Here is a 21,559-nt window from a genome sequence, read left to right on the forward strand (position 1 = left end):
ACCTACATTCACGCATCACATTCAGTACCGGCGTGTTGGCAAAGTAAGAGTGAAATAGGTGCAACAGAAACTGTTGGAAAAGGGTCACGGTCAGGGCCGTGTCCATGCAGGAGGAGAATTTGAGTTTGTTGATAATGCTCTATTATTGTTCAAATCTAAGCAAAAAAGTGGAGATTATCATGATGACATGAACAGTAGAAATTTTTCAAAATGGATCGATGAAAAACTACTTCCTAATCTTCCCGAAAACAGCGTTGTTGTCGTTGATAATGCCAGTTATCACAATGTTCAAATCAATAAAAGACTATCTATGTCTTCACTTAAAAGCGACATGATACAGTGGCTATCAGCGACAAACAAACCTATAAACGAAACCGAAATTGAAGCGGAGAATAGAGTAAATAAATTGTGAAGAATGAACATAAAGACAATTTTTCTTAAGAATTCAAAATGTACCTTATGTGAAACAATACGCGATTGACAAGAAATTTATAAACGCGAGGCACACTATAATAAGACTTCCACCTTACCACGCAGACTTAAATCCTATTGAACTTGTGTGTGTGTGTGGGAGGGGGAATCAAGAGCAAAGCAAGGCAATGCATTTCCGATTCACTGGATGAAAAGAAAGAATTACTAGGAAAGTTATTTAATGAATATTTACCACAGAAATGGGTAAAATGTGAACACGTGAAAAAAATTGAAGATTCTTACTTTGAAAGAGACGGACTTATGGATGAGCGTGTAGATGAACTGATAACTAGAATTGGTAAAACCGATTCAGACTCGATTCATCGGCCGATACAGACTCAGATGAGTGGGAGAGTGAAACTGAAGGAGAAATGGAAAACATTTAGAATGTGATTTCTGTTACCATTTATTTATTTATTTTTCATAAGATTCATTGCGAACTTTTCCACCTTTTAATTCATATATTACATTGGTAAGGAATACCCCTAATCATACTTAATTCATTTAATATTCAAATGAAATGAGAAAATATTAAAATGCATTAAAAATTTAGTGCAGTCAATATACAGCATTTACACTTCAAATGTATAAAATCCTCAGACCATTCCGCTCCCTCCAGATTGCAACACTGCAAAACATCATCGTCGCGGAGAAGGGAGTGGGGAAATGTAGGATTAGGTGCGCAACAACTAGGCTGCAGCGTTCTGTTTACAAACTTTTTCACTTAGGTAGCGACTGCATCCACACCCAGGTACGATATTAGTGTGAAAACTAGAAGGAGGTTTTTCCATTTCTAGCCAATAGCTGCTCGTACATCAGTTTTAGTGACGTCAAAAGGCAGAACGTCATAAACAATTTGTAACATGCTTTCTTATTGGGTAAGGAAATTAAATAGTGACCGTCTGCTTCTGCCTTCCTTTTTCAATAACAAACTAGTGTGGAAACAGAACTATCTGAAACAGGCCAATTCGTCCATTTTGGAACGGGCCATTTTTTTTACAATTATACTAACAACAAGAAGATTTAAGACAATTTTAGTGAAACAGTCAACTTGGCCTTAGTGCTGTGACTTTAATTTTAAAATCTCCCGCAAGGGAGATGCATAGAATAGAATAGAATAGACCGTCTGCTATGTGTGGAAATCTAAATTAGCGCACGAAAGAAACTGACGACGCGTTTGAGAATGAGTCGGTTGAATTTCATGGTAAGCAAGTAAAATTCAAAGCTCCGCTTAGTAGTAGTAGTAGTTTTTTTAAATTACCGGTATGTTATTTAATAACAGAACAATATTTTCTTGAATGTAGTTGTAAAGTAGTAATTTTCTTAAACATATTATGGTATGTTATGTGATATACTGATAACAACGAGATTAGGTGCAGAATATAAATTCCGATTATTTTTGGAGTATGTTGAGGAGAAGAAGTCCAGAAGCATGTAAAAGACAAAATTTACAGGAGAAATGAATGATGCAAGTATTTAGACGTAATGTAACCAAATCTATTATAAGCTAACCTAAACTAATCTAGGGTAGTGTTTAGCCTTGGGGGGGATAGGTTTTTACCGACTTTTTTGCGATATTCTATTCACATTGGTTTGGCTTAGATTAACAACATTTAATTCAGACAGTATTGCCGAGCGAGCGTCAGCTAGTGAAGGCGGGTTAGCCTTGGGGGGGATAGGTTTTTACCGACTTTTTTGCGATATTCTATTCACATTGGTTTGGCTTAGATTAACAACATTTAATTCAGACAGTATTGCCGAGCGAGCGTCAGCTAGTGAAGGCGGGTTAAACACCCGCAGGGCACATTCTCTTCTGTCTTCTTTAGTGTTGGCCCCCAATTACTAAAGAATTACTGTAATCTACTAGCAGAAATAAGCGAATTTCTATTACTTTTTTTGGAAAATTATGCTGGATCCCTAAACTAATATAATATAACATAAACTAATCTAAACTAAGTTAATGTAAACAGAAATCACCAAAATTGTAAGTTTTTTTGGATATAGTATGCATAAAGCCGCGTCAGTTGCCGAAGGAGCTGGATGCTCATACTTTTAGGGATTATTCATTGAGTATCTACGAACTTACCAAGGGGGTAACAAAGCGACTTTGATTTACTTATCAACTGATACGAAAATAAAAAAGAACGTACCTGTACTTTATATCTGCATGTGTAGTGCCCTTGTACTTTATCTATGACTATGTGTGCGTGTGGGGGGGGGGGGGGAATTTAACGCATATCGCATGTCTTGTGCACATGGATACTTCTTAATATTGCACTACGTACAAAAATTTAAGGTATTTCATGTAGAAGTGGTAATAGAACACAGAAGAAACGCAGATCACGGCGTTCTCATGTATACTATTACCGTTTTTTTTTTTTAAAGGAAAAGAGCTGGACCCCTTCTGCTAAACGTAAGCTTTATTTTTTTAACCTTCATGGGAAGCAATTTGTTTATATTTCGTGGCATCGACTTGTGGTACGTTTGAAACCTGTCTAGTTTGTATTAACTTTAGAATAAGGTTACTATCATACGTTACGGACAATATAGGTACTGATTAAGAATAGTCCGTCATAGAAATTGTAATTATGGGTTAAGTTCCAAAGTTGGGCGTCCGTTTCCAGGAAAATTTTTAAAATTTACAGGAAAGATATGGATAATTAGATCGTTTGTGTGCTTGATAATATATAAGAGTGTCGAAGAATCTGTTTATTTGTTATATATAAGCTGTTATAAACATGGGACTATACGGCGAGGGGAGGGAACTACTTGGCGCAAGGTAACCGAACAGTTGCATTGTGGGAAAGAAACGAGCATTTATGTTATCAACATGGCGAATGTACAACGGCAATGAACTAACAGTTTTAACATTTGTGAAGCAATACGTTAATAACAAGCAAAATTTTTTAAAAGTTTGTGAAGAGCACGGATTAATGAACCTAATAACAAATTGCAGAAAGTGTGGAAAGGAGATAGCGGAAAAACGTGGCGAAAGCGGACGCCAAACTTCGGAATAAATGCCGTAATTATAGATTAAAATGAGTCTGTGCATGTAAAGAGGAATGTAGTTATAGGATAAAAGCCCAGGTTTTTCTGAAAAACCCGACCCATATGGGTTTTTTCGTTTTTTTTTTTTTTTCGAAATATTTCAATGCGTTTGCGGCAAACGTGTTAAAATGTGACTTACGTTTTAAGATAGTCAATGTCACAACTTGCAACATTTTTTTTATTTACTGGTGTTTTGAAAAATGGCCGTCATTTTGAAATTTTTCATCGGATCACCGAGAAAATCTATACAGCTAATTTAGAGTGTCTCGTGCTTCTACTCTGAAAATTTCAACTTAAAAGACCGAAAATTAAGCTTTGTAGCGTGGATGCCCGTTATTTTGTAAAATAATAATAATAATAATGGCCGCCGTTTTGAAATTTTACGTTGGTATGCCTCCAAAATCTAAACAGGAAATTTAGCGTATCTCGTGCCTTGTAGCCTGAAAATTTAAACTTAGAAGACCGAAAGTTGTACCCTGTAGTGTGTGATACAGGCAGATACCACACACGTGGAGACATGTAGATCGTGTCGAGGAGGAGCCTCAGTGACGTTCGCCAAATGTGAATGCCAAATATATTGAATTAAAACTAAGATATCTTTCATGTTTTAAAATGTCGAATATGAAATAAATATTTCCCAGCGTAAAATAAATGATTTTATTGTTGAAGTTGACTTCCGATACTTTGTGCGTTCAGTTACGGGGATTTCCCGAGCACTTGTTGCAAGACAGTTCTTTCCCGAAAACTAATTTTAAAAAACAAAGGTATAATTCATATTTTGTAAAGTTATCTAAATGTTTTAAATCAAATTATATATCTTCCAGCGTAAAATAAATAGTTTTATTGTTGAAGTATTCACTTCAGATGCTTTGTGCGTTCGTTTATGGGAATTTCCCGAGCGCTTCTTTCACAACGGAATTTTTCCGAGGATGTAGCTTTCTTTACTGTACATTCAATCTTCCACTAGTATGGAAGTATGAATTCAGCACTTGAAATAGCGTTACGTAGTCGTCAGAGCTCCAAGTATTAAGCGTCTTAAATTTGACAAGAATTTTTACACTATTGCTGGTGTTGATTCTACAGAATGCATATTTGAAGAGTAGCAACAAATGAACTGAACTAAGCTGCTGCTGTTGGAAAACCAAATTTTACTGAAGTATAATGATTACTTGTATGTCTATAATTATAATTACTTGTGTTTACCATCAAAGGTAAGAAGTCATTCTGATAGTTTTACTAATGTATTTACATATTTCCTGGTAGTACCGGCACCTATGCAGTGACGTAACTTGGGGAACGAACGTGGCTTGTTCCCCGGGTGCCTAATTGGGTAAATATTTGGGGGGTGCTAAGTCGAGTTCTTGCCCCGAGCAACAACTAGCGTATTTACATCATTGCACCTATGCCCTTAAATCCGTAAAACCTCGATGTCGCCAAGTTGGGAAGCACACTATTCACGGAAAGTATTTTCTATTTTACTTCAAACAGGCTATAAGCATAATCCATACATTAATTTGCTCCACAATTATCCAAAACTAAGGTTTTTTTTTTTTTCACTGCATTCAGAGATTTATGAAGGTCTTATGTTGAATGTTAATGTGTACCTTAACGTGAAAGCATCTAATTCGCCCAAGAAAAGTCCAAAATCTGGGGGAAAAAATCATTTTCAATGTGATCACCTTAGTTGTACTAATGATATACTAACAATAAGCCACGTGGGTTTTTTAGATGGGTTCAATACGAAAAAAAACGGGTTTTTTCGGGCTAGGCCGCTTGGGCAAACCCTGACTTGTCATGATTTCATACTAGTAACGTTTCACTTGTAAAGATAAAATATAGCTTCTGTACACTGTGCAGATGTACATTGCCTTTGAGTTAGAAGTCGCATTGTCTCCGCGAAATAGTCCACCTCCACATACACATACACTGCCGTTTAGAACTTACAAACACGCTTGTAAACTTTTGCAATTTCAAGAAGAAAATGAATCCCACGTACGGTACCCTTTTCCCACGCTGAAAATAATATTTTCATTTTCTTTTCTGTATTTTCAATTCATTTCCCATTTACCACACACTGTTCGCCTGTTTTACATACCGTGTCTTTCGTAAAATTTCAACAACTGTCTCTCGTTATTTTTCAATAGTTCTATATAACTCACACATGATATTTGACAGCCTTAACATACACGCTCCTTTCGCGGCATTGTCTCCGCGAAATAGTCCACCTCCACATACACTGCCGTTTAGAACTTACAAACTCAACCATTTTCTTAGCTTTTACTACTCCCGTTACCTGACTTTCATTCATTCTTCCTCACAAACTTAAATAAATTCTCCAACTGACCCGGCAAATTTCCTAAGATTGGTCCCGCGATATAGCACTTAACCCTACTAATTTCCTACGGCGCAGTATTTCTGCACCATGTACGGAATCTTTTATGTTTATATGCACTGTCGTTGTCAATATGCGCACCTCTGTTGCTAACGCGCCTGTTCCCTTGGCGCGGGCACCCTTGCTACGCTTTTGGCCTGATTCACTTACATAGCATTCTCGCTTTTAACTGCTCCTAACACAAGTTGATGTGTGTATGTATATATATATTTTACAGTCGTTTATATGACACACCCGGACGAGTATTTGTGTCTGGCACCCATAAATTTTACTCCTACCCTTAGAAACGATTTCTAAGGCACTTTGAGTGAATTTCATGGCAATAGCATAGCACGTAATTATTTCCTGGGTACATCAGTTTGCATGCTTATTGTCAACCTATGCACAATAATTTGGGCATGTGCCAGGTTAATAAGGACCTAGAATCTTAGGGAATCATTTAAGGCAAAAAAATTGAACGGGAAATGGTTTATTATTCTCAATCAGCACCTTAAATTACTTCACAAATGAAGACTGCTTGATTTGGAACTTAATATAACAACAATCATGCAGGTTAAGAATCTGAGATCATACCTTATGTTACGATGTGTTTCATTCTTTTATGATGAAATATACTCTTACGACCTTGAAACATTTCTTGCGGGACGAGTTTCATTCCTGTGTACAGATTGATTTTTGGAAGGCTTAACTCATGCTCCTCGTTATGACATATGCTATAAAGACTGTCAAGCAAAAGACTACTAACCGTCCTGTGCCAGATGACCACTAGTATGCAAGTAGTATCTCTAACTGAAGCTGGAGTCCGGTGGTGCTTCTGTAGGGAGCATGTGCATCGTCAATGAAAAGAACTGTATAAACAAAATTAGTGGGAAAAACATTTTTGTGGTACAGAACCCCATGCCCATTTCTTTGAGACACTTTTATGACCACACGTTTCCTTACCACAGTACTATTGCAGACCTATTTTATTATAGTTTCCTTATGGAGTATTACATCGTAAAGACCAGACAGTTTGCTTTACGGCTTCGTCATTATAACTCATGTTAGAGGCAATGTACTCATGTATGCATTTTTTTTTATTATTATTATTTGTTTATTTACTGGTCTTGGTCTTTTGGAATAACATTAAGTACTTGCACTTTTTTTTTCAACATACCTCAAGTTCAATCAAAGTGATAAAAATAACATAATAAAATCATATTTACCATATAGTCCTTCAAAGGGGGTATCGTACACAATATACAGAAGCTGCGATGGCTCAGTGGTCACCCCTGGTGCTGGGGGTCTCTGGTTCGATCCCAGCTCGCGCCAAGTGAACTTTGTGGTGAACAAACACCGTGTGCGTGGGTTTATTCGTGGTTCTCCCACTTCCTTCATATCACCATTTCTCATTACCACCGTTTCGCTTACCCTAGCCGGCATAATCTTGGGACGTAAAACTCAAAGTTTTCTTTTCATTTTACAATATATACACTCGAAACGACTGTTTTTATTGATGTAGTATAATGTGAATGACAGTGATACAAGTTGGACATGCGGCGCCCCAATTCTGTGCTGCACTCCTATTTGCCACTTCGGCTTGTGCATTTCTCACTAGGTTTTAAAGCAAATTCCCTTGTATAAAGATTCCTGTTAAAACTAGGTCTAAAATATAGTTAGGAACTTCAAAGTAATACTAGAAGTTAATTTTATGCACACACGCACACACATAGTAAGTTGAGTTTCAGTCTATAGAGTTTGAGCGATTTTCCTTCCTTTCTATTGGTATGTCTTGCCATGGAATTTGTTTCGGGACAGTGAAAAGGCAGATATGTGATTGAACACTATTTAAAGTTTCTGTGCAGGTGGAAAAAAAAATCATTTTTGTTGATTTTTTTATTTAAATCGATTTGTTTCATTTAAATCAATTCTGTTTCCTCGTATAATACAAGTCGCGAACTGAAGAAAAAACATTAGGAATTACTATTAAATGCTAATTATGCTATTTAAGTGAAAGTATTGGGGTTGAATTTTGAATTATCCCCAATCGTTAACCTATATCAATCCCAAACAGTGTTTCTTAACCCTTTTAAATTATGGCTCTTTTTAAAGGTAAATTATAGACTTTCAGTCAAGCAGCTACAGCATCATCCCTATTTATCCTAGGATCATGGTACATACATCACTCTCTTTAGAAGAGAACAGCTTTTGAAAGGGTAACATTCACATTTCCCTATCATGTCCCTCAAGCGGGAAATTTTGAGAGTAATAGGCATTTTTTTTAACTTTTTTTTTTAATTTTGATCCACTCTGGATTCCCCTATGTTAACGCACAGATCTCAAAATCATCTGGGAAATACTAAGGGTTATGTAAACCTCGAAAACTGCTAGATGGTTTTCGTAGAATAGTTGTACCTTTTGGTATACAGTATAAATCCGGTTTTATACTTTTCAAGGGACTTAACAGAAAAAGAGAAAATGGTGAAAAGCTTTTCAAGCTATATATAATTAACAGAGATTATATATTGACAGAGATTCTGTATATTGACAGAGATTATTTGCGATTAGTTTAAATATCTAGCAGTAAAGAACAACATTAAAGTGAACAATTTTCAGAATACATTTTTTACATCTAACTGTTAGTTATTTCTGTCTGGCTATGTATTATTCAATTTGCATAGCAATGGAAGATATTTATGTAATACTATTAGTACTTTTGAAGTTCAATATACAGTTAACTTTTTCCTGTATCCCAAGTTCTTTTTTAAATTTAATTAACCATTTCTCCTCTACATTCGCTGGTTTACAGGATGTGAATGACGGAAAACTCAAATTTTCCTTAACGTAAAAGCGGGAAGTGGAATATATTGTGAACGTAGAGAAACTGAAAAGGCCGAGAAAAATGGTGAGAAAACTAGAATTCTGAAAACTGGTATGTATCTTAATAATTACTAGGGTAAATATTAGATACCTACTTGCAGATTATTCTATTAATTAATAAATAAACAGAATCGATCAAATTCAAAATTACTTTAACCTGCTACCATAAATCATGATTTTAACCATGGCCATCTTGAGTATGTGACACGTTTGCTGTGGTCTTCCAAATGTGGGAACACTATTCTGCGTACGAGTTGCAGGGGGAAAAGATCCTTATGCTAGCACTTAGAATAGCATATTTATCTGTTTATTTCTTTGTTATTTATTTGTATATATATATATATATATATATATATATATATATATATATAAAATTGTTTTTCGGTTACAGGGTGTCTAGCAGTTATGCCTGGATACCGTTGTAAGTTAAGTACGTGTCATCGCTAAGATGAATAGGATGTGTAACTTCCAGTTTCCCCAAATACAGTAATCGAAGAATTCAATGGATGATGCTTAACGTGTGACTCACCGTAAGTTTGCAACAATAATTGCATCTTGCTTAAGTAAGAGTAGAATGCAAGGCCTAAATACGAGTATAGAGAGGTTGATGTAAGCTCAGAGCAGTAATGTAGAATTTGTACGTGAAGGTGATTGTATTTTGTCATACTGTACATAAAGACATATACCTGAATGAAGAAATGAAGAAGTGTGTTTACATTCGATCAGCAAATTAACATTTCAAGGCCAATATTATTTCTAAATTTACTTTGAATATTAGAACATAGTAACAAAATGAAAACCCATATTTATCTTAATAGTGCTGTTCAAATACATATTTTTAATATCTTCTTTTTTAAGGTTCCCTTGTATTCAAAGTTTCATACTTCTAATGAATAGGGTGTCAAAAATTTTATTTTCATATTTTAAAATTTAAGTATTTCCGTATTTTTCGAAATATACGAGACGTGGTCAAAAGATACGGTGAATAATTTCACCATATTAGTAACAAAGTAATAAGCTTACATGGAATTTGATTTAATCTCCTTCAAAGTACTGACCTTGGCTAGCAATGCACTTATCGCAACGTTGAATCCAAGACTGGAAGCATTCCTGGAAGGCTTTTGGAAGGGCGTTCAGCAACTCTGTCGTAACCCTCTTGATGTCAGGAATGGTGTCAAAACTTTTTCCTTTAAGCACAGTTTTAATTTTGGGGAAGAGGCAGAACTAGCATGGTACTATATCCGGAGAGTACTGTGGATGTGGACAAACACCAATATTTTTATCGGTCAAAAACTCTTGTTCGTCAGTCAAAAGTCGGAGAATGAATTTCGCACCCACTCTTCTCATTGGCAAATCGGCGGTTAAAATGCTAAAATTGTGAGATGCTAAGTTTTTCGGTAAGCTCTTAAATAGTTATTCGCCTATTTGAACGAACAAATTTTGCACTTTATGCACGTTTTCTTTTTTGTGGTTAATCGACGTCCCGAAGATTGCTTATCCTCTACCGATTCATTTCCGCTTTTAAATCGTTCATACCACTTGTAAACAGTCTCCAGAGTTACAGCATTATCAGCATACACCAACTCAATATTTCGTGAGTTTCTTGGCACTTATCTGCAACTTGAAACAGAACTTAATATTCCGCGTTGTTCGAAATCCATGATGCGCGAAAGACACGGTAAACACGACATCCCTCTAGCGGCTCTGGACGCGGACTGACAAGTCAGAACGTGTTTCATCTTGACGCTGGCTGTCTCAACGGATCAGCTATCGAACAAATTACATCAAATGAGTGTAGCGTCAGCAGTTGCTGCTTAAAAGGGGAAAAAATCGTATTTTTGATCACACATTGTACCTGAGAGCTGTTTTCATCCGTGCATTCAAAATTCAAAATTGTGAGATTGTAGAAGTTCTTTTTCTTTGGATTTTATTTGTTTCTTGCGCACTGAATAAACTTTTTTTTTTTTTTATTGACGTATTTTCAGTAATAATTCTATTTTATTTTATGTATTTATTATCTACACTGAACTAATAGTTTACAGTTCCACGTTAATTGAGGGTCCAATATCTAGTGTTAGTGGTTTGGTCTATGAAATTCAGTTAATCGTGAATTACCTTTTAACAGGCTTCGAGCCGTATGCTTGAGCTTGAATTAATGAGGAATGTGTTCAGGGAAGATCATTGGACTATATCTGTGTTCCACGTTCCGAGTAGTGAATGGAATGAGGAAATACATTGTCCGTTGTTATATGCACTACAGAACAAGCCCATTTCTTTCGTCTTAAGGTAGTTCACAATGTATTTTTACAATTCAGGCACTAAAGAAAACTAAACATAATAGATTTATTTTATTTTTACCCGATTATTTGACACGTATTTTCTTTCATTTATTTATTTACTTCATTGTTACATACTTAGGAAGTATCGTAGTAGAATTGAGGAGTTTGATGTAATAAGGGCGTAAGCCCTACGCTTAAAAGGTTACTCCCTTTTTGCATCAAATGCATGAGTGGTTTTTATCATGCTTATTAAGCCTCCTGTCAAAATTTCAACTCGATATCGGAATAAAATGCTGCATATTACATTATTTTATGTAAGAATAAAACTCCACTTAAATTTTCAACATCGTTTTCTCCAAATGCATATTTCAGACTTACGCCCTTATTGCATCAAACTCCCAATTAATATTTAACTATTTTCGAGGTTTATTTTTAAAAATAGGTAAATTGAAGTATTAGGTTCACCATGCTTAAAACTAGCCCTTTATGCAAGATGTACATTACTAACAATTAAAGGACTAAGGAGGGAGTAATTAAAAGTTTTAACGGAGAGCTTTCGAGGGAAAAATCAATTAAACTACTGTACAGTTAACGAAAGTTGGCTTCTGACAGGTTGACAGAACACGTAGTATATTGGAAGCGCTGTTATCAAAGGCTCTGCAACTAACTTAGAATGTTTAACTCATAATTTTATAATTGTAATAATACGAAAGGAACATCTGATTTCTAAATAATAACTATAATAGAACTTAGAATATTAATATTCTACAAGAAGATTAAAGAAGGGTTAACACAATTTTCTAAACATATGCAGCTCCAATATTTCTCTTCATCTAATGCAGTCTTCACAATCTTCTAATACTGAATCGAAGTTGGATTCGAACACTGTGTTAAAAAGAAGGTACTTTTTAACCCATTAAAATATACTTTAATTGAACTTCTGCCTTTATAACTTAACAAGGGTATTTCTCAAACACATCCACAAATTATAGTGAGTTACTGCTTCTCTGTACTTCGAATACAAATTCTCGTGTAACAGGCAAGTAAAAGACTTTTTCTCTGAGTGTAATTGGAAGACGCATGCAGAACAGAAAATTAAAACTGCAAATGATTTACTAAACTCTGTTTCGTGCTAACGTGAAAAAAAAAATAAAAAAACTAATTCTTTTATTTAAACAACATTAAACAGAATACGTGAGTTAAATAAAGTGTGAAAATATTTCTGAAGCCGAAGCTGTCTTTTGCTGTCTAGAAGTCGAAGGCAACAGAATTGGTTCCCGAAATTACACTAGGAATATAATAATACCATTGTGATTCCCAAGACACATACTATATAAGTATTAATTATTCTTAATATAATTGCTGTATAATCGTTGAGTGATAACTATTTGTTTTGCCTTATTTTTTCTTGTGATATTGTTGCATACTAGAATGTGAGTTTCTCGATATTTTAGAAATGGTTTTCATTGTTTCCAAAACTTTTTTTGTAGGCGAGTTGCAGTACACAAATTGTCACATTCCTTGTAAGGAGCAGAGAATGAAGAAATTTATTGTTATGCATGATGTGCACAAGCCTGGAAGAGAGAATGGAGTCAGTTGGATATCAATCTGTGGTGCTTTTGATCAGTTGTGAGCATCCTTTTTGATATCTTGGTGTTGTTCATTGAAATCAACGGACTTACACAAGCTGGAAGTGTGAACGAGTACTCAAGTGCGACCAAATAGAACATTCACGAAATTGGGAACATGATAAAAATTCAATTTTTGAAACAAAATATACTAATTGGTAAATTTAAATTTACTTAACATGTATGATAGACAAAGCACTTCATATTTGCTTAAATCAGTAGTTATGGAAGTTTTTGAAAAGTTTCCACGTATTGTCAACGTTTATTCAGGCTCACATGATACTTGTCAAGTGTAATGTAAGCCTGCCATTTGCTCAGTAGAAATCAAAACACGTATTTATTAAAAAAAAAAAAATGTCGGAACTCTTGCAATACCAGTTATTTTCCCTTCTTTTATAATGGCTTCATTTGAACAACTTGTTGAATTTATTGCCCGTTTGTTACAATACGTGCATGGTGTGTGGTACTTTGTATTCGTTTTACATGTAGGTTTATAACTAGCCAAATATTTCTTTTTATGAATAATCATTAAAATTGAGAAAAAGAGGTTTATAATTGTTAGAAAATATCTGGGTATGTTCTAAGTTAAGAGCTAAGATATAAATTCCATATTAGCGGTACAAATCTGAGATGACATACATCATTCTCTGTACTGTATAAACTTGCTAAACTGCATTTAGATAATTGTAAATAATAAGTAGTTTATTATCGAAAATTAGGTTTTTATTCCTGCCTATAAAGATAATCAAGAAAGTTCTGAAGCTTTTTCACCCACCACCTTCGAACATCGATATGTCACCTAAGACGTACCTGGACGATCAAAAATAATCCCCATCAGCATCAACACCCTCTGCCTACGTTCTGGAAGGTCATGGATTCCATCGTAATAGAACCTAATGGGCCGTAAAACAAAGGAGGTATCAAGTGCATTTTGCATCTCTACTAGGGATTTGAACTGGCGTCCTCTAAGGTGATTGTCCAAGGAATGGAACAGGTGATAATCGGATGGTGTAATGTCCACAGAGTATGGCGGAAGCAATAGTATTTCCCATCCAAGGTTTAGAATGGTGTCCCGGGTCATCCTAGCCACGTGGGGCTTAGCGTTGTCCTGCAACAGGAGGTCCCCTTTGCGATTCAGAAGTGCTGACTCCAGAGTTTTAAGTTTTTCTTCAACACGGCTCAACTGCTGACAGTATACAGTTGCGTTGATGCTCTGACCAGCTGGTAGCAGTTCCAGATGCACGATGCTGCGAGCAGTCCACCAAACACACAAGGAAGACCTTCTAGTGCTGTGCTGGTTTCGGCTACTTTGAAACCAGTTAATGGGATAGTAACGAATAATAACGGCTCCGTGGAGCTTCGTACAAGACCCACTTCTCATCACATATCAACACCCTGTTCAGAAATGGCTCCTTCCTGAGACGAGACAGCAAAGAAACGCAAGTATCTGCTCGCGTTGCCTTCTGGCTCGAAGTCAAATTATGTGGGACCTATCGACTCAGTTTGTAGTGCTTTCCAAGTTGTAGGTGCTGCCGAATGGTTTCTCCACTCATACTGAATTGTAGTCCCAGTTCCTCACATATCTGGCCACTGTTCGCCTGAATTGTACATGTGGTGGTCTTCCGGCACGTGGTGCGTCTTCGAGTGTTTCGTCACCGTCCTTAAACTTGTTAAACCACCACTGCACTTTCTACGTAGTCACGATACTCTCACCAAAAGCGTGGCATATTTTCCGCCGCGCTGCAGCGGCATTTGGCCCCAGTTTCAACTTGTACAGCATACACACCCTTGTGACATTCTGTTCCATGTTCATTCTGTCCTTACGCAAGTTCACGGTGTAACTGAACTGCCACGATCACATAGTATGTTGGATATACCCATACCAAGAACTGGCCTTCGCCTTATCTTCATTCGCATTCAACTTACGGTGTCCTAGGGACAATTTAACGCAGACCTCCACAAAAACTGACAGAACTTTGTTGGTTACCTTTATAATATTAGTGAATAATTTACGTTTAGGTGCGTATGTTACACTTTGGATTTAGTTAGTATTTCTAATATGTTTTGATTGGGAATAGCTTCAAACATCACCATATTCTTTGATACCAATGAGCCATGCCGAACATCTCATTTCCAGGATTCAATATATTACCAAAATCTATTGAATGTTTAGAAATATATGTATAATCTTTACACTCTTCGAAGAAAGAATGGAGCCAGTTGAAAATCAATTCGTAGTGCTTTTAACCAATTATTAGCATCTATTTTGATATCTTACTGTAGTCCATTGATATCGTCGATCTTAGACAAGCTGGTTTGGAAGTGCATTATATGATTCATGTAATATTTTCTTTCTGGTTAGATCATTGGTTCATATCAGACAGGACATCACCATCAGTGAAAAGTTATTTACATTTTTTTAACGTACGTTGTAGTACGACTCTCCTTTACGTATAGACTCGTCAAAGGTCTGATCTTATACAAGTAATGAGAACAGTGTTATAATTCCTATCTGGTTTTATGCATAAAAACATCTGTTACATTCCCTGAATTTAATTGCCTCCCATCTCTGTATCTTTTTTACCACACGTGTGGAAGGCGTCATAACCGTCAGCACGTCAACCTTTGTCAATGTACCGCAGCGATCACCATGTTGTATGTGTGATGTCTTTCCTTGTGTTGTGGTGCTTCCCGCGAAGTGGTCACTTTTGACGAAGAGGTCGCCACGAAGTCCCGGAAAACATTGTTGTGGACTGCACCCACTTGCCACTTCAATCTCGATCCATGCACGTGGTTCGTGTTTCCGAAACATATTGTTATGGCGCATCAAATTGCCTTCTCTAGAACATTGCTTGTTTTGACTGAATAACACATAGTCGTTATCTCTCGCCATACTTCATCGTCTCACATTCCCTTATCACCTGCGGAACTCCTGTATTGCTGAGACACATCCTTCTGACGTGTAAACAGTGTCGCCGTTACTTTTCTAAGCTCTGTATTTGGGAAAGTATATAATTTTTTTTTTTATCTTTTTCATCAAGTAAATATGAAATTGTGCAGGTCTCATACACTATAAATTTCTTCACAGACAAGAATTAGAGAAACAAACATGTAAAATACGAATCATTTGATATAAATTTAATTTAAGAGTATTAGAAGAATTATGTATATCTCTAAAATGACCACTTCCTTCGAGGTGGAGATGATGTGTTGTTTTCCTGATATTGCTAAGTTTTGGTGTGTATCAATGAAAAGTTCAGTTGTGAAACTACAATCACCTTAAATACAAATTATTTTAACGCGTGATAACTGAAATCATCAATTGTAAATGTAATTGAATTAATTCATAAATTGAAGGAAATGTTTGTATTATGGGTAAGTTTATTAGATATTGTAGTATCTACATCTTTATTCCTTATTTCATAAGTTGTATGCGTTTGGTGTTGGTAACTTTGAACAGCGATCATCATGTTTCAACAGTATACGCAACAGTATGAACAACATTGCGTACAATTGTTTGCTTAGGTTGAAGAAAAGAATTATGACACCATAAATTTATCTGTGAAATGGGGAAATGGGGTATATTTACCATACATGTTTTATAAGGACTTCGGGTATTTTTTTTTTTCACGTTAAAATAAATGGCTCAATCTCTGAAGCTATTGATAAAGGAATATTTAGGGCTCGCATACTCATTTTTGGTGAGGTGTCGTATAGTAATTTCAGTATTTTTGATTTTTACGTGTTGTGTAGAATTGAAGAATAGGATCATGATAACCAAAATATTGTAGTACTTGTAGTTTAGTTTCATTACTTTTTTTCTTCCATCCTCTGTCTTAAGTTCCAGAATAGAAAAAAAGCTTTTCAGTAAAATCCACATAACCTTGTACACAGGTATGTAAGAATTCTGAATATGTAAGATTTTCTGAGGCAATCTTTTTTTTTTTTTCTTTCTTTTTTTCTTAGAATATTGAGCTATAACACATGGCGAAATAAAATTCCACTATATCTGGTTTCTGGCTCCTTCCTTCTTACGATAGATATTTTGCTCTTTTTTTTTTTTTTTTTAATACTTCAAAGATAACATACTGTATCTACAAATTATTAAACATATAGGATGTTTCAAGGGAAAAGGGCAATACTTTGAAAAACGGTAGTATGACTAATTCTAAACAGACAACTTCATATGGGCATTGGTCGTATACTGAATGGTTTGAGAGCTATTGGTTGTGAACCACTTTTTATCTTAGGCTGCTTATTCCTCAGTCTGTCGTCACTTTACAGCGGTGAGACATAACGCACTTAAAATTTGATGGAATGACTTTTCCAACGGTTTGCAACTTGTGGCAGGTGGTGTCTTTGAGAGGGAAGTTGTAGAGTACATGTAACATTAATTTAAGATTTATTTAAGGGAACTGTATGGTAACGTTGATTTCCAATTTCCTTCAATAACTTCCCTTCCAAGATTACCTACAGAGCGAGCAATAAGCAACATAAGGTCAGAAATTGTTCGCAATCTGTAACTCTGAAACCATTGAGAATAGGGCTCATATTCAATTAACTTTTTTGCTTAGTCACCTATGTTGACATTTATATTCCAAAGTATTCCTCTTTCTCCCTGAAACACCATATATACAAGCTGCTTTTTCACGTATTTTACCGCTTTGTTGAAATTCGTATTTTACCAATATCGAAATGTTATTTTTGTTCATTCTGTACGTGATCAGAAAGACTAAATCATACCTATTCTACGTTTCTTCGTCATAATTTAAGTGCTTTATTAGTGTTTCATAAATATTTAGAAAGTACTTATTTCACGTCGCTTATGCTTAAATATTACCAATATGACTAATTTATTTTAGTTTTTAATTTTAACTGGATCTTAAGTTCTTTATTGTAATCCTTGTACAAGAGTTAATAATCAATTCGAACATTTCATCATTTCCTCAAGCTGAGTATATTTGGAGGATGTTATTAAAAATTTGCGAAGCAAAAATATAATCTGTATCATTTACTAATTTACTCTAAGTTTATTGTTTATACTCTATCAGATATTTAGCGAAAAATTTCTAGTTGCCAATGAAGTATTCTCAAAAGCATTCGACGAAAGAAGGCATTGAATTACGATAAATTTAAATAAGAAAATAAATTTAGGCCAAGATAAGAAAATGTGAGTCGTATTAAATTGGTTGCCATTTAAAAGTTTCATCTACAATATTCGTGTTCAGTTTTGGTGGTAGTAATCGCCTTTTCACGTACATATCTTAGTAGTACCTCAAGTGCTCCTTCTTTGCACGAGTAGGACAATGTTTATGCAAAGACTTGAAAATAAAGAAATCAATGAGATAAATAGCGAAAGCCAAAGTCAGCTACCATGCACGGGAACATTAAGATTTATGCAATTTGAAAATAAATAAGTGAAATAACTAAGAGCAACGTCAAAGAAGTTGTCCCTGTGATATGCCCCTTCTTGCGTAAGCTTAGGTTTAAGTGTAGTTAAGTAAGACCAATACCTGGGCCGATGCCGCCTTTGTCCATTTTTGTGTTTTTCACCCAGTCTCATCCCCCCTCCCTAACGATGGGGGTTGAACTTACCATTAACGGTATCGTCGGTGTCACTGTAATCACGACGACACCGAAAACTATGGATTTGACACTTATATTGGTCTTTTTTATTTTTTTTATGTCGCTCCTCTTTATTTATTTATTTTTTTTTTTTTTAGAGCTGGTCTGGGTGTCTTACCGTCACAGTACTTTTTCCCTCAGATTTTAAGTCACACGTGTGTGAAGTTCGGGTTAAATTCAGAATTATGCACATCGACTTATATATATATATATATATATCAATCATAGAGTAACATTCATAAGATTTAACCAGCATATGTCCTACGAGGGGCGTTTCATATTGATTTACACTTTATTTTTTATTTTATTTTTATTTTTTTTTTAACTTATAAGAACCTTCATGCCTCAGCAGATACATTCGCTTTCTTAACATAGTTTCCATTAAGAACCGTCGTAGCAACTTCTCTGTGTCCTTTGCGAACCACTTTTTCGGATTCTGTTGCATCCACGTCCGGACAGCGTCTTGCAGTTTCTGGAAGTCGGCGAAATGATGTCCACGCACCGGTTTCTTCAATCCCTCGAAGGGTGTAATCAGAAGGGACCAAGTCAGGAGAATAAGGTCGGTGTGGCATCACCTAGAACCCCAGCTCATTTGTGGCAGTTATGGTTGTCCGACTCGTGTGGGAACGAGCGTTATTTGTGTTGCAGAAGCACACCTTTCGCCCATTTTCCTGGTCGTTTCCTCTGAATTACACGGCATAAACTCCGCAGCGTTGTCACATATGACTAGCTGTTAATGGTGGTCCCGGGTTCCAGCCAATCGATGAGGATAGTTTCATCCTTGTCCCAGAAGACAGTTGCGATGTGTTTGCCTACTGAGGGCTGCGTGGGGAACTTCTTTGGCGTGGGGCTGCCTTTATGCTTCCACTGCATTGATTGGGCTTTGGCCTCTGGCTCATGGTAGTGTAGCCAAGTCTTTTCGCCAGTAATGAGTTTGGACATAAAGCCTTCTAGATCCTGGCTGTAGTGCTCCATAAGATAACTTCTCACGTTCTTGCGTTGTTGTCTCTGTGTTGCATGCAGGGATTTGGGCCACCTGACAGACACCTTACCCATCTTAAGGTGTTCGTGTACTATGCGGTGCAAAGTGACTGTGGCCGCCTCAGTTCCGTGCTCATGATGCACCTGTTGTCCTGAACAAGCCGCTCCACTCTTGAAGTGTTCACTAGTGTTGTCACAGACACTTCTTCCGGAAGTGGTTCCCTTCTCCGTTGATGTGCGGCACTTTTCCAGCCGTCCACCCAATTGTATACGGTTTTACGTGACGGTGCGCACTCTTCACACACTGTCACCAATCGCCTGTGAATTTCCGCAGTTTGTACCTCCTCTTTCCACAGAAACCACATTCTCCAGCTCTGTGTTTGTTTATCACCTTCCATGTTGTCCGCTCACTTGCTTACAACTGTTGGTGTAAGTGCTGTAGTTTTCCAGGGAGTACACTTCTCTGTATTGTTCTTCCACCTGAAGGCATACCTAAGTACTACTTCCTTTCAAGCGTAATGTCGAGCTCAATGGAGGAGACTGAAAGAAGGAAAAAGGAAAGTGAAAAACAATATGGAACGCCCCTCGTAAAAATGCGGGCACAAACCCTAAATTTTACGACTTATGCAGTTTATGTGTTGTACCGTTTAGGGCTTATGGACTTGTGCCTATTCCATTCACTTGTTTTGGTTCTGAAATTTGCCACGACCAAACAGAACTGCGACAATGCAGTTGTTGCCATGATGCTACGTATTATGAACGTAGTTAATTTCAACGCTAACAGTTGCATTATAATAATGCTGAAAATATTATTCTGCAGTTATATATAAATATATCTAAAATAACTTACTTCATTAAGAGATTTATACTTTTTTTACAGGTTATTTTAAAATATAAATTAACTCAAAAAATAAAAACTGCCTTTATAAAGAGGTATACAGAGCCTCATTAAGACAGAATATATTATTTTAAGTTCGACTTATTTATCAGTGGACTGTGCCATCATAAGTATGCTGCAAGCCAGGGACATCCATCTTTTATCCCCTTAGGATGGATACTTGTAAAACTCTTTCCATATTCCTTACCCACATAGCACACGGACGTCCACAGGACATCTGAGATTGATCCGCAATGGACAACGGGACATCCCAGTATCATCCGAATTTGCTCCCGGGACATCCATAGGACCTCCGCGAGATACCCAGGTGTCTGCTAATATCCCGGATAACGGGATATTCAACGGGACCTCAAAGGGATTTCTACTGGTAAGTTGTGGGATAATGTGGCCCTAGATATATCTGGCGTGGGATTTCCCTGGAATCTCCTGTCGCATTCGGGGTGTTCCGTGGACAACCTACGTGAAAATCCTTTAGAACATCCCATGCAGAACTTCCATGGAATGTCTACTCATTATCCCGATAATCAGGGAACTATGTAGGATAATTGGGACAAAAATGGGACGTCCTAGGTTCGTCGTGTGTTATGTGGGTTACCTTCGTGACAAAAGTACTACTATCTTCAAATTTCACGTTAATACCTATAGTAGTATGGGCTGGTCGATGATGAATCACACACTTCCACTTTTATATAATAATATAAATTGACTTATCTAAATTAAAATGTTACGTAATTCTGATAGTCCATTTTTTCGTTGTAATATTCCATTCTATTTATTATTTTAATACTGAAATGTTATTTCTCATATATAGTATTAACTTGAAGCGAATAGAATGTCCGTCATGGTGTCCAGTGGGAAACTTATCTCAGTAATACAATACATATTGACAAAAGTCACGTATCTAATGTCACAAACTCAGTAGACGTCCAACAAACAGGCTGAAGCACCCAGTCATTCATGAAATAGTGCGTTGCTGAACAAGGTCATGAAAGTGCACCATGAAGAGCACACAGTTACGATTTATCTTTCTTTACGAATTGAAACTGGGGCATTGTGCCGAAAAGAGAATAATACAATTGTTTTGATATGCTGTCTACCATATGCACCGGTCGTAAATGCACGAGGCTTTGTCCTCTTGGGTTCCTCAACCAGAGATGGCAGAAAACACAAGGAAAAGTATCGCACTAGCTAAAAGGAAGGACAGAAATATATAACCATGGGCCCCTCTGGCTGGGGGACAGTGAGACGTGTCCTCCTCAATATTGTGTGTAGCAGATGAAAATGATCACAAACTATTTAGATCTATATGGAAGAAGTAATGAAATATGTACACAAATTAATAGTACATGTGCTGTTAAGTATTAAGTTTGTGTGACTG

At 36.4% G+C, this 21,559-nt stretch overlaps 1 long non-coding RNA gene across 1 annotated transcript; it reads left to right on the forward strand.

Moving 5' to 3' along the window:
* Positions 1-1,338: 1,338 nt before the first annotated feature.
* Positions 1,339-17,663, forward strand: LOC145689979 (uncharacterized). Its single transcript, XR_014132133.1, has 4 exons — positions 1,339-1,675; positions 8,700-8,822; positions 9,162-9,300; positions 12,540-17,663. It is a non-coding gene; the product is annotated as an uncharacterized LOC145689979 (long non-coding RNA).
* Positions 17,664-21,559: the final 3,896 nt, after the last annotated feature.

This window comes from Thermobia domestica, chromosome 7, assembly GCF_964235325.1.
Source record: "Thermobia domestica chromosome 7, izTheDome1.hap1.1, whole genome shotgun sequence".
NCBI classification, from domain to species: Eukaryota; Metazoa; Arthropoda; class Insecta; order Zygentoma; family Lepismatidae; genus Thermobia; species Thermobia domestica.